Raw genomic sequence first — 13,955 nt, forward strand, 5'->3', positions numbered from 1 at the left:
GAGTTATACCACCCTTTGATTCCCTCTGCCTTGTCAGAAGACACTTAAAGCCCCTTTTCATAATTTCATTTCCAAATGGGATATACTACACTGTAGGTACTTGTAGAGGGTTTTCATGGTTAAACACACCATTTAGGAATCAAATGTGGGACATAAGGATTCAGTAAGTTCCCAGTTAGCAGAAAACTTAAACACGTAATAGCCCACTTCAGACATAATTTTATGAGTCACATCTTACCAGCATCTAAACAAGGTCTTGATTTTCAAAAGTGCTCTCCAGCTGCTAATTTTCATTGTAACATAAGTTGTGATTTCCCCGAAACACCATTTCAACTCCTACATTCTTTTATCATCAAATGTGGTCCTTCTTTGGTGCCCAAACAACACTAAATACGGTACCTGAACAGGGAGTAGTTATACTGTGTGATGGTTCCCATGAGACAGCCAGCCCCAGGAGCTCCCTCTCCCATTCTCCACCCAGCACCTCCCAGCTTTGCGGCCCGCAGCCCTCCCAGCCCCACTCTGCAGCCTGTGCCATGCAGCTCTTTCTGGAGAGAGGTTTATTTCTAACACCGCTCATTTCAGTGACCCTGTTTGCAACACAGCCCCACAAGTGCCTGTCAGCACAGTATGTAGATAGGAAACTGTGGAGTGTGAGCAGATATGAGATGAAATAAGGAAATTTTAAGCCAACTTCAGCCCTGCAGCCAGTGTATGCTATAACTACACCATGTATCTCAAGCCTCCTCTGTACATTCCTCTGCACAGACAATAAAAATGACTCAGGTATAACTGGAAAATAAGCATACCTATAGAGAATTGGGTTAAGCCTATTCATGCTCCCTAAGTGTAAACTATTTGTTCTGTTGGACTTGACTTGTCTGTCTGGTAAGCATAATTTATCACGCAACCTTACCGATTACAGGACTGTTACATTCCCCTGCGCTCTGTTAATCTGCTCATTTCCATTTACGGTTGCCTACACTAGGGTTTCGTTATGCAGTTACATGTCACTGCTTAGTTTGATCTAGGTCAGACTGGTAACTCAAACAAAAACAAGCAGCACTTCAGTTTGTGCTAGAGTGGTTAAATTTAAACTTAGGGGAGCCTAGATTTAAAAAGTTTTTGCATACCCAATGGCTTCTGTTATAGGGCACAAAACATCCTCGGCTAAAAAATACCTGTCCACCCAGAACAGGCCTATTAAACTGCTAGAAGATCTGTGTTTAATTAAGCAAAAAACCTTAGCTGGGATACACATCATTTTCAAGACCATAGAAACAACCATTTGGCAGTGTCTCAGGCCTAAGTAGGTTTTAAATGCCTGGCTCTGACAAACACCTGAGAGACTAATTTGTGCACAAAACTGGAAGCAGGGAACTGCACAGCAACTTACTGACATCACCATGTGAGGGAAATTTGTTTTGGACCTGACTTCTGCATATTAGAAATAATTTTGAAAGAGTATAACCTAGCATGAGAGGATTCAATAATCTTCAACTGCTCCAAGCCAGTGCAGTAGATACTCTGGAGACACAATTTGGGAGGTAAAACAGATTATCGTGTTTAGCACGCCAGCGAAGATAGCTGAAAAATCCATCTCTGTTCAATTTTCACATTTTGGAGTTAAGCAAGCATTACCAGACTCAAGTTTTATACCCATCTGTGACGTGTGACCATAATGAAAATTCCACTGTTACCACCATCACTGCTCCTCAGGAACCTTATTTTGCTGGATTTTTGCTAATGGTTCCTTAATGAGTCCAGAAAGCAACTTCTGCCTTGGTAAATAAGAAGGATTGCAGCACCTAGCAAGCACTACTAATTGTATGAAGATTGGCTGAAAATAAACGAATGCACAGCAAGGTCTGTTTTTCTCTAATATCACATGTAGAAAATAGTACTGTTTGGTAAATGTAAAAACCTAATCACTACAGTACTTAAAATACTGGAGAAAATCTCAACAAAAATTATGACAGCAAGGACTCGAATGGTCAATGCCTTGTCCTGCTTTTAGCATTAGACGATGAACTTGTCTGGTCAGACATTCAGCTGGATTCAGCAGGCATTCAACCAGATTGCGGTGCAAACAAAGTGTGTTTCCATGAAATGAGGCAAATTCAGGGAAATCTGAAGAGCTATGTTATGTGGAAATTTGAACTAGAAGATCACTATAGTCTCTTCCAGCACAATATTCTGTCTTTTCAAAAGCTCAGCCAGTTGCCTTATGCATCACTGAACTCAGGGCCTGCAACAAAGCTCATTTAGGGGATGGATAAATCTTTTAATTAAAGCCTATGCTTTGGATGAGGTCCTAGCAGAAACTATGATTCAGCAGCTCATGGAACTAGGATGGAAGCAAAAGTCTGGTTTATCACTCATAGTGAGTGGACGAGAATTATAGTGAATACTAAAAATAGGTGGGTGGAAGATCATTTCATGGTAGTAGGAGGGCACATTCCTTGCTTGGATGTAAGCCTGAAGAATTTACATTTGCTGGAAAGTACTGACAGAAGCATAGGATATAAAGCTCTCCCAGAAGTGCTCAGTAATAACACTTCTGATGCTGGTTCTGAAGATGGAATGTGTCAAAACGTTTTACATTATGCTGACGAAGGGTGTGCCACACACTGAAACTTGCCCTGAGCCATCAGGGTGGAGTTCCACGAAAATCTGGTCTGCACTGCAATTAAGATCTTTTTTCCTAGTACCTGAAGACATCTCTCTTGATAAATAATGTTATTTGCAAATTCATTTCCACCTTGAACTGTTACTCCAGGCATAGTGGGTAGGATTCACCTGGTCAAATGTGGAGTCTGCAATTGTCTACAACTAGTTATTTACATTCACTGGATAGACAAGGGAGTGAAGTAGGCACTTTTCAGACCAGATTTATATGACTCATTAAGATACCAATGTTTGAATCAGCAGATATTCAAAAGTGGCCTTCTAAATGAATCAAGTGAATCCCATCCTAAAAGTACCAATTTCTATTAAATGTCTAAACAGGGAGTCAAGACAAGTAGTTGAAATATATCTTGTTACCTCCAGAGCAGGTAAGATGACTATATCTTAAGTGTCCTCATTGAGTATTCAATGAACCAAACCTAAAGATAGACATTAATTTTGACAAGCTTTGGATCACGGCTTGTTTGAAGGTATCAGATTTTGTTTCTATTTGTTCAAAGGCTGGCATAAGAACAAGCAAGCAATGTCCAAATAGGAGAAAAGTTTCTTTTTTGTTAATATAGCATACAGAGAGCTTATTATCTTGGAATTATATGCTTATATTTTCATAATATTTTAATTTTTATTTTTAAAATACCTGTACACATTTTAACCATACCCATAAAAAATTAGTGTGGTCAGATCTGTAAAGATTGTATTATTGCATTATATGCAATATTATATGTGTGCTTTGAAATACCCCAACAAAGTAAAGCACTGTCTTTAGGAAACACATAAAATGTAGAAGGAAATCATGGTTAAGACTCCATGAGGTTTTGAGAGATTCACTTCTAGAAATAAGATTCAGAAAGAAAGGGAATTAAAGAAGGAATGACAAAATTATACTATGGGAAATGTGAAAGTCTGAGGAGTGAATCTACAAATGATACACCTAGGAGTTCCCCTACAGCAAAGATAGTCCTCAGTTACCAAGTTCCCTGGCCTTATAGCCCTTTTGAACTGACTGAACAGTGCAGAAGAACCATAACAGAATGAAAATGAGGACCTTCCCCTCTGTTTTTCCCAGAACAACAGCTCTTGGCAGTTGATGGATCTCACAGAACCATAATGAATGGCTGCAAAATGACCGTATGTTCTGGTTGCTGATGTCCTCCAAGGTGCAAGTAAATGTGGTATCCGTAATAGGTTTTTACATGTAGCTGAATTTTCAGATTTCCTCTGCAAGTATCCTCAAAGTAGACTCTTGGCTTTACAGAAATCAATGGTACTGAAATCACTGCCTTCAGTGAGGTGAGGACTCAAAATTGTATCCTCCACCTCACTCAAATCTCTGTAACTTTGAAATGAAGAAATTAGTTTTCTTGCATTATTTGCTGCATTTAGCCCCTTAACTTTGATTGATATACTGTATCTTATCTGATACATATGAACAGAACATTTAGGAAGCAGGTTCACGTAATGCCTTTTTAATTGTGAAGTAGAAGTTATGCCTTAATTTTATTTTGTTTTAGCATTTTTCTCTGATTATAAAATGTTCAACCATACAGTAGGGGCATGTTAAAACATGTACAAACATGCTGTTTTTATGAAAGTGGGAGAAGTTAATAACTTCTACAAATTATTTTGTAATGATTTGAGGTTGTCCTCAAAAATCTGTTTTCCTATGGCAATATTTTTTACAATTGTATGTGATGAAATTCCATTTACCAAGCTTCTAATCATTTTATCTTAGCCACCCTTATTCCCTTTGCTTTCTGAGGGTTTTCAAAAGGTCAGTGCAACCCCCTCCTCATTGCAAATACTGCTGAAACGGCCAAGAAAAACCTTATTTTTATTAAACAATTTAGTGTGCATTAACACTAATTCATCTTAAAGAAACTGAGATTTCCCTGAGGATTCAATTATCTTAAACTATAGCCTGTAAGTAAACTGTAAATTTAAATTACAGCTTTTAAAAAAAGGAATTTCTAAAACCAGTGGTTTCCATAATGTCATAGAGTAGTATATCACAGCATTCTGGAGTACATGCATTCATACATTGTAACTTCACTTTTAATTAAGTACATAAAAACTGGCAGGTTTTTTTAAAGAATGTGTGTTTCTGTAATAGCTATTTACGACATTCACCTACCCATAAAAAAGGGTATGTTAGTACAGCAGTCTGTTTTATAGACCACTGTATCCCTGTAGGCAGAGGCAGCTTCCTTTCAAAAGCAGACTGGCCTGGGAGCAATTCATAGTGTAGACAAACCTCATTTCCCACATTTCACACAAAAGTAAGTCAAGGTGTAGAGACAATGCCCTAAATCAACAGACTAAAGAGCTGCATGTTTCAACCCATCAGAGAGAGAAGACTGAGAGGGGCCTCCATAACACTTTCATAGGAAGAAAATAAGAGGTGCTGATCTATGGGAGAAAAGTGTAAAAAGAACTAATGGTCAATCATTAAAGTCAATCAAATGCAAAGCAGAAATGAGGCACATACTATCAACAGAGGTTATCTTCCTGAACACACTACCAAGGAAAGTGGTGGCTGCTGCTTCTTTTTATGTCTTCTCATCAAACCTGAATGTCTTTTCAAAAGTCTAAACCAAGAAACTAGCCTAAATAGAGGGGCAACTTGCTGAAATTCTGTACTCCATGACATACAGAAAATCAGGCTAGGGGATCTCCAGGCAGCATGATGAAAATCCATGAGATTGCTCTTGAGCCAAGGGACCAAAATCATACACAGAGAGATGAATGTATCCCAGAAAAGAAAGAGCAAGGATCTGCTCCCAAGGAAATTAAATAGAATTGACAAGAGGGAAAGAAAAGCACCTAACAATGGTGGAGACTATACTATTTCAGTCCTGGTTTCCTCCATCTTGGCATGTCTAGAAAAGGTCAACACCAGAAAAAAGAAGATAGAATTAGAAGTGGTTGTTAAAATGAAAAGTTCTTGTAGGATGTGATCTCTTTCAGGGCAGCTTTTTTCTTTCTAAAAATGAAAGCCAAACTCTCTGCTTGGAAATTGGTCAAAAGTTAAAATTGTGATCATGTTTAAGTCTAGTTTGTCTTTTTTTAAATCTAAAAAAAAAAAAAGAGAAAAAAAATCCTTTACTTTCCAGCCAAGTCCACCACGGTATCAAGAAGCAATAGTTATTTAGAGTAGAAGTAGGTTGACATCAATTATGTAGGTAAAACCCCTCAGAACCTCCATTCTATTTTAGATGACATCCATTTGACAATCACATAATATGAGAGTCAACCTCATGTTACGCAAGTCGTCTCTTACAGAATCAGTTTCTGTAGCAGCTAAAATGGCTTCTATAGACAGAAGTGATTAAGAATTATTTAACAAAAATACACTCAAACTATTTATAAAACTTGCACAAAACTTTGTGTTTAGTTTAGACACAGGTAAATACCAGTTGTCTCTCCCTGAGGACTAACTCTTACCACATACTGCCTACAGGAAAGGAGGAAGGGTGAGGAGCCCGATCTCAGTGATTAAGAAGGACCTGAGTAAAGGTTTCATGTTTCAAGTCACCAAATAAGCCGAAGTCTAAATAAACTTAGTCCTTGAGTAATGCCACTATAGGATATTCATTCATGCTGTTCAAAAAGCAACTGTTTGTTCCATTGCCAACCACCCACAGCAGCAGTCGTGTTTATTTAAATGAAGAGGGTGTGGACCCAAGAGCTGCATCTTTCCAAACCTTACTGTAGCAACTGAATGTTTGGATATTGCTGTCATACTCTGAAATGTGTCCTATATTGGACAACTTTCTAAGGCCTCCTAGCCATGTTTTTAGGCTGAAGATTCACCCTGTGATTTTTCTGACCACTAACAGCGGTTCTGGGAGTTTCATCTTTTCTTCTCATTTTGTTTCTTAGCAGTAATTTACTTTAGATATTAAAAAAAAAAAAACAAACGAACTATATTTCAAACACCTAGTGCACATGATGTTTTTTGCTCCCAAGAAGGGTCACAGGCTCACAAGACCACAGGAAAATTCAGGGCAGGGGACTCAGTATGTCATCTAATCCAGCCTGCTGTTCAAAGCAGGGTGAGCAATGAGGTCAGACAAGGTTACTCGGGGCTTTATCCAGAAAGATCTTGAAAATTTCCAAGGACTGAGACTGCAGAACCTGGTGGTTAGATGATACAGAGCTCAGGAGTTTGCAATTACATTCCTTACTATGTCTGAAACAGAGTTGTTAAAATTTTCCAACTGCACTTTACTTTAATGTAAACCACCATCAGGTTGCTATTTGAATTACTTCAGTAATTACTATTGCCTTGTTTCCCCTTCTTTGGTAAACAGAAATTTTGACAACAGGACAAACAGCTCTTATACACTGCATAATAAAATCAAAATTAGAATTGGTGGTAAGAAAGCAGAAAGTCGGATTCGATCCGACTGATATTCAATGTGTACATGGCCAGGCTGTCCCAAGAGTCATCCTGAGCAATGTGGATGTGTTGACACCAACTGAGTCAAGCCAGGGTCTACTCCCCGATGTGGGTCGCAAAGAAAGTATAGATATACTTTACATCTGTCTTAAAAAATTTCAGCCCTTGAGGCTTGATGCTCCCCAGCAAATAGAAGGAAAAATACTTGTAAGGTATTTAAAGAACATATAAAAGTTATGAAAGACTGGAGAAGACTTTTCCATGCTAGCCAGAAAGAACAGTTTGCCTGCAGCTATATCTGAAGTGTAGGGTAAGACAAAAAACAAACCTCATGAAGAAACTGAGAGTTCATAAGGGGTGTATTGGCTTAGCTGAGAATTTTTAAGTCTAAATTTAAACATTTATATTACTTTCCAAATCCTGAGGTGGAGAGAGTGACAGCTGTAAGTCATACACTAAAATCTTCATGGGATTAACAACTGCAAGATAACCTGGAGAGAGGTCCCAGAGAGATGTCCTGCTGTAGGCAAGGACACGGAGCCAGTTTGCAGGAGGGAAAAGACAAGGGCTTCGCAGAGGCTCCACCGCTCCACAGCAGGATGAGGCTGGGCTTGCAGCGTGGTGCCAGAGACCCCCATGATGTTGGCACCTCTGAGGGACGGTTGGCTTCCAGAGCCAGAGGCTTGGATTACGTAGCAGCTTCTGCACCCTGCCACCAGTCACCACGCAGCACATGAAAAAGCTATGTAAAGGCTCCTCAGTTGCAAATGACTCATCTGAGACAGTATGAGCACTGCTGTACAACTAGGTTCAGCTTTTTAGAAGTTAACTGAATGGGACCCACCTCCTTTTCTCCCTCTCCCTCCCTCTCTCTCTTTCTTTCTCTTCCTTTCTCTCTTTATTTCTCATTTGTTTTGTAATAGTCCTATTGCATTTTTATGTAAAGTTTTTATGTACATCCTCTAGATGTAATAGCTGGGGATAGTTGCCAATATTTGCAAAAGAAAAAGCAGATTGATTCTATTATGAAAGTATTATAATTACCATAAATTTAGGCTTAATTTTGGAGCACAGAGTAACAAATTAGAGGCATAATTTTGGGCAACATTGTAACAAATTGCTTTAGTAAAAAGACATCACATTTACTCTTTCAAAATTCAACATTTTTCAAATCAACTTCAAAGGAGAAGCGTCTTTATTGTTGCAAGAAGCTTTGTTTCTTTTTGCTAGGCACACCTAGATACCAAACATCTGAGAATGTTCAGACTTCCTTAGACACCTGCTGGTAAAAACTGGTAAAGTCATTCTCTATTTCCCCAACCAGTCTAAGGGATCTCACACTATCACACACATTTTCAAGTCTCCTAGATTCACTGTTATGAAAGAGACTACCAGTTATTAAATACCTAATTCACAGGTTCTTACCTTAACTGGCATATTGTGTTCCTTGAGCATAAAAAAGCACATCATCTTGTCCTGTGTGATGGGTTCCATCCAGTTTTCTCAGATATCTGCAAAAATTATTTACTTAGTTATTGACAAGAGAAACATATTTTTCAGGATCTCTCACCTATTATGCATAATGCAAGTTAGCACATATCAGCATGTCTAAGATTAAGTAAAGCCTCTTCGCCACTGGAAATATTTTTTAAAGGTTTTATCATTAACTTTCACTACAGAGTTCACGTTCAATGAAAGTTAGAAAATACTTAAGTGACAGCTGCAGCGTGTTCTTGGGCAGTTCCAGGCTTTGGCAAATGAAGCTACCAATCAAGTTCCCAGCAGGCTTTCCCAGCAGGAACAGGACAAAACTCTATTGAGATAACCTATGAGATGCCAGCATCTTTTATCCTCATCATTCCATCTTTCATGACAGGGTAACTCAGATATTAATTTTGTTTTGCCACAGATCTGAACAGCCTCAACATTGCAGTATTATAATGCACCGCATCATGGGGTAGAAACTCTTGCAAGAATCATTCTAGCCTGGCCCCAGGCAGGTACAAAGACAAGGTTTCGCAAGACTGAGCCACACAGCTGAAAGCATAAGTCCAACATTTATGCACACCACTGGAATGCAAAAAATACACCCCAAAACCTGTAAATCCCTAATATTTCAGTACCTGACTCTCCACTAGTAGAATGCCTTAAAAGCCAACATTTCTATGGCTAGGCATGCGCGCGGGGAGAGGCAAGTCTTCACCAGGGATTCAGAAAATAAGCATTTCTTCTCAGAGCATGCTTAGTCTAAGACTGTAAAGGCATATCCCTGTCTGTGGTATATAATTCAGCTGTGGAACTCCTTGCCACAGGGAACATGGATGCTGAATTTTACATGGGTTCAAAAACAGATGGCATAAATTCTTGACAGACAAATCTGTCAAGGACTACTGAGTACAGAGGTACCACATACAGCTCAGGAAGGGCCTGCATCACCAGTCAGTGTATTCAGACAGCAGAGACTATTCAGAGGATGTATCACCCTGTGTTTGGTCTGTACAAGTCCTTCCCTCAGCATTTGCTATTGACTGCTGTGACAGACGGGATAGTGAGGGAAATGGACCATTGGTCTGACGCACTATAGCTATTCATATGTTTTCATAAGCCCATTGACAAAAGAATTGCACTTCTTAGCAAGCTCTCCAACATCCCTTAGTAGTCCATATATCCACAGGGAAGCGTTTAAAGCCATTAACCCAGCAAATACAGAACTCATCCACAGGGCTGATGCGTCTTTTCCCTAAGGGCATTCATGGCTTCTATACATGAGGAAACAACTATAGGTAAAAAGAAAGAAGATTCCACAAAGCCCTAGTGCCTTGTCTTGCCTGAGGTTCAGCATTCACTGTAGAGGTAAAACTAAATGCCACTGACAGAGGAGAAATATGAGTCCATGTTTCCATGTACAGATGAGTGTCCTGAACAGAGGTCAGCTGTTTAATGGGAAATGTGCAGCATCATTACTACTCCCATTTTCTTTACGAAGAATACCTTTAAGTAAGGGAGTCTAGACACCAAGATTGCCTGTACTTCCAATTTATACTTCCACTGGCTACCACAACTCTAAAATTTAAGCAATACAAAGCCTAAGTTACTTCTTTGAATCTAGTTGAGTGTTGCCATATAACCCAGAGGAGTACTTTGTAGAGGATGCAATATGTGCTTCTTTTTATAGAATCATAGAATGGTTTGGGTTGGAAGCGACCTTAAAGAGCATTTAATTCCAACGCCCCTGCCACAAGAAGGGACACCTTCCACTAGACCAGGTTGCTCAAAGCCCCATCCAGCCTGGCCTTGAACACTTCCAGGGAGGAAACATCCACAGCTTCTCTGGGCAACCTGTTCCAGTGCCTCACCACCCTCACAGCAGAAGAATTTCTCCCTTAGATCTTAATCCTAATCTACCCTCTTCCAGTTGAAAGCCATTACCCCTTGTCCTATCACTATGCTGCCTTGTAAAAAGTGCCTCTCCAGCTTTCTTGTAGGCCCCCTTCAGGTACTGGAAGGCTGCTATAAGGTCTCCCCGGAGCTTTCTCTTCTCCAGGCTGAACAACCCCAGCTCTCTCAGCCTGTCTTCATAGGAGAGGTGCTCCAGCCCTCTGATCATCTTCCTGGCCCTCCTCTGGACTCGCTCCAACAGGTCCATGTCCTTCTTATGCTGCGGGCTCCAGAGCTGAAGGCAGTACTTTCTTCCATATGAAAGCAATGCTGCTAACTGAGGAAAGTCCCAAGCTTTCTGCTGTCATGGCCAATGCCAAAAATTGAACTGCATGGAGTGCCTCTGCTAACAAATGACAAGAAAAGCAGGCATGATGAGTATCTCCCCTCCCAACATAAACTCCCAGGGAAGAATATCCACAGCAACAGGGAGCCCTGAGGCATTTGCAGCAGACAGGATATTTCCAGACAGATGAAAACACATTGTACTGCCAGAGTCACATAAACCATTTCTGATTTGGTCAGCATCATCTTATGCATGATTTAGTAATGATTTTGTATTCAGCTTTACAGTAGAAGGACTGCACAGCTCAAGGCATCCTAATTCTTTTCCTTTTTTATTGACTGTAATTTGCCCTCTTGTGGGAAAGCTGAGAAATTTTTTGCTTGGATGCATGTGCATACCTTTTCTTGTTCAAATGAACTGATACCTTAACTTTATATTCTTCTATTTTGTAAATTGTCAGTCTAAAACACAAATATCCTTGTTAGGCATTTACAACATAAAAATGCTGTATACTGTACTGTGTATAAGGAGACTTAGACAAATGTGGAAGTAGATGTTTCAGTCTTCACTCAATGAACTCTGCTTATGTTACTTCCAGTTATTTAAGAATAACCAGATGATTCTCATATTGTGAGTACGAGCTCTGTTTCTCTGCTCCTTTCTTCTGTTTATCTTGAAAAACAAAACTTCGAAAGTTAGATTCTTTAAAAGGGCATAAATAAATACGTGTATCTTGTAATATTAATTTTAAAAAAAGACTGAAAATTATGTGGGAACCCAGAAACAGACAACTTTGTTATTATATCCTATAAAACTTCATAACCTGACAGAAGAGACATTATCTTGCTCCGTGAGGAAATGCTGTGACTTACGTTAGCATCACTGATATATTTTCCCAGGCCACCTTCCTCATCTTCAACCCTAAATGTTGAGGGTTGCTATTTAGTATAGGTAGTGTTAAACAGGTTAAAATGTGTTCCTACATCATCACAGCTGTATCCTGTCTGCACCACTTAATGAGTATGAGAGCTTGCCCTAAGGAGCCATGGCACTGGAGGGAACAAGGCTGGAGTTTCTCTTAAAACCCAGGCAACATTCAAGGTTTCTTTCCCGAACTGGACTTCAGAGGAAAGAGAGCCATCTGCTGCTCTACATGAGACATGCTGCAGCGTGTCTTTTTAGCTTGATTTCGTGAAATGTCAGGGTGGGATTTAGGGAAGGAAGTGCAAACATTTGCTGTTCTCCTCTCTCGTGCTGTGGAGCCAGATGACAAGGGAAGCGGGGCGCTGAGCAGTGCCGCTCACCACAGCCCCAGCCCAGCACAGAGCACAGCTGCATCCAGCATTAAAAGTAACCAGGGCAAAAGTGGCTGAATATGAACAACAGTCCTTTTTAGAAATAAAAATAAATAAAGTCAGAAAATACTTCAAATACTTCACATCAGGACTGCATCACACATATGACACAGAGCCTGGCAGAGCAGAGTGCAGGCAACAACCAGTATGGCCTGGTAGGCTGGCCAGAGGCAAACCACGCCTGTTTATATATAGCTATACACAAAGTCAGCCTCCAGGAATGATGTTCTTATCTGCTGTGACAAAGGCCAATGCTTCTCACGCACTCTTAAATCTGTATTTATGGATGTCACCTTTTGACTCTGGGGCTGCAGCCTTGCAATCAAGCTGCTTCTGGTGCAGTGTGTCACTAAGCGAAGAAGATTCACTCACCAGTGAAGGTCTGCAAGATCCAAGAAGGAGGCAGCAGGACAGAGAAATCTACGTTCCTTGCTATTGCAAGGTTTGTTGGCATTATCCCATACTGAGAGTGTAGGTAGATTTAAGATACAACTTGCCTTGGTGAGAAGAAATAAGAGAGAGGTAAAAAAAGAAGGAGAAGCCTAGGAAAAGCTTTGTCTATCGCTCCAGGCCCTGAAGTCCCTTGTCCTCCCTGTGTTATGATGAGAGGAGTCTAGGGAGAGCTTGGGGTTCAGCCTATGGATGAAAGTGATCGTACTCATGACCCTGTGCGGCACACCAGTCCTGGCCCGTACGCCCCCAGACTTCCTTCCTCATGGGCTGGGTGCCAGCGCACTGGGGTCTCTCTCTGGCGGTACGTACGGAAAGGCCAAGAAGAGTACAGCATGTGTGAAATGCAAGGCTAAAGTCTTCAAGTACTACAAACCAAACCGCCACTTCTCATAAAATGTTGCAAAACATGTTTGACGTGTGCTTTGTCAGAATAAGGCATTTCTTTTTCCTTCTGTAATTTTGGCTGTAAGAGCGACTTCCAGGTAAGTTTGACTCACAGAAGAGAGTCTTAGGCTAAATTTCAGAACCAGGACAAAAGTCCTGGTTTGCTTCCCACGTTCGCACAGACGTAATAATGTATGACTGGCACGCAGCTGCAGCCGTTCTACTGATACTTGCAAACTCAGTATATCTACCTTGTATGAAAGGATATAGCCAAATATGCCGCCAGGAATCTTTCGTATTCTTCCATTTTCCAGTACGCAGAATTTTCCAGGCAGTTATTTGCACATCGGTATGATGGCACGGGCACGTAGCAAAGCCAAGGGTTTCAGTGGATGACCGGCGGGACCGCAGAAATGACTCAGCACGCAGCCCTGGCGAGGGCACAGCGAGCAGAGGTAGGCTCCGGTGTAAAAGCCTGTGAAGCTTAAAGACCTCTACCCTGTTGTTAGCTTTGACTGAGGTTGAAAACCACTGATTCCGAGAGGAAAAGCTCTATTACATATGCTATGATGCTTATTCATTTATATTGGTGCATTTTAAGGCCTCCAGAATCAGGCACTCTGCACGCACACAGAATAAAAAGGTCCTGCGCCGCGGATACTGCAATTTATTGTCGTAACGCATAACGCATTCACCGCCGCCACCTCCCCGCGGCTGCCACGGAGGCGGCAGGCGGCCCGCGGAAGGGAAGGCGTGATTCGGGTGATGAGATTTGTCCTAAATATGAGGAACTTTTCCCAAAACAGTCGAGACGGGCCGCGCAGCGACACCCGCAGTCCGGCCGTCTGTCAGGGCGCCCGTTAGTCCCGTCAGTCAGCCCGCCCCGCCCCGCCCCGCGGGAGGGAGGGAGAGAGGGAGCCACCGCCTTCGCGTTGCAGATGGGCGGGCTGCC

This window comes from Nipponia nippon, unplaced genomic scaffold (genome assembly GCF_047370975.1).
Source record: "Nipponia nippon isolate SJK-2023a ecotype South Korea unplaced genomic scaffold, ASM4737097v1 scaffold_4, whole genome shotgun sequence".
NCBI classification, from domain to species: Eukaryota; Metazoa; Chordata; class Aves; order Pelecaniformes; family Threskiornithidae; genus Nipponia; species Nipponia nippon.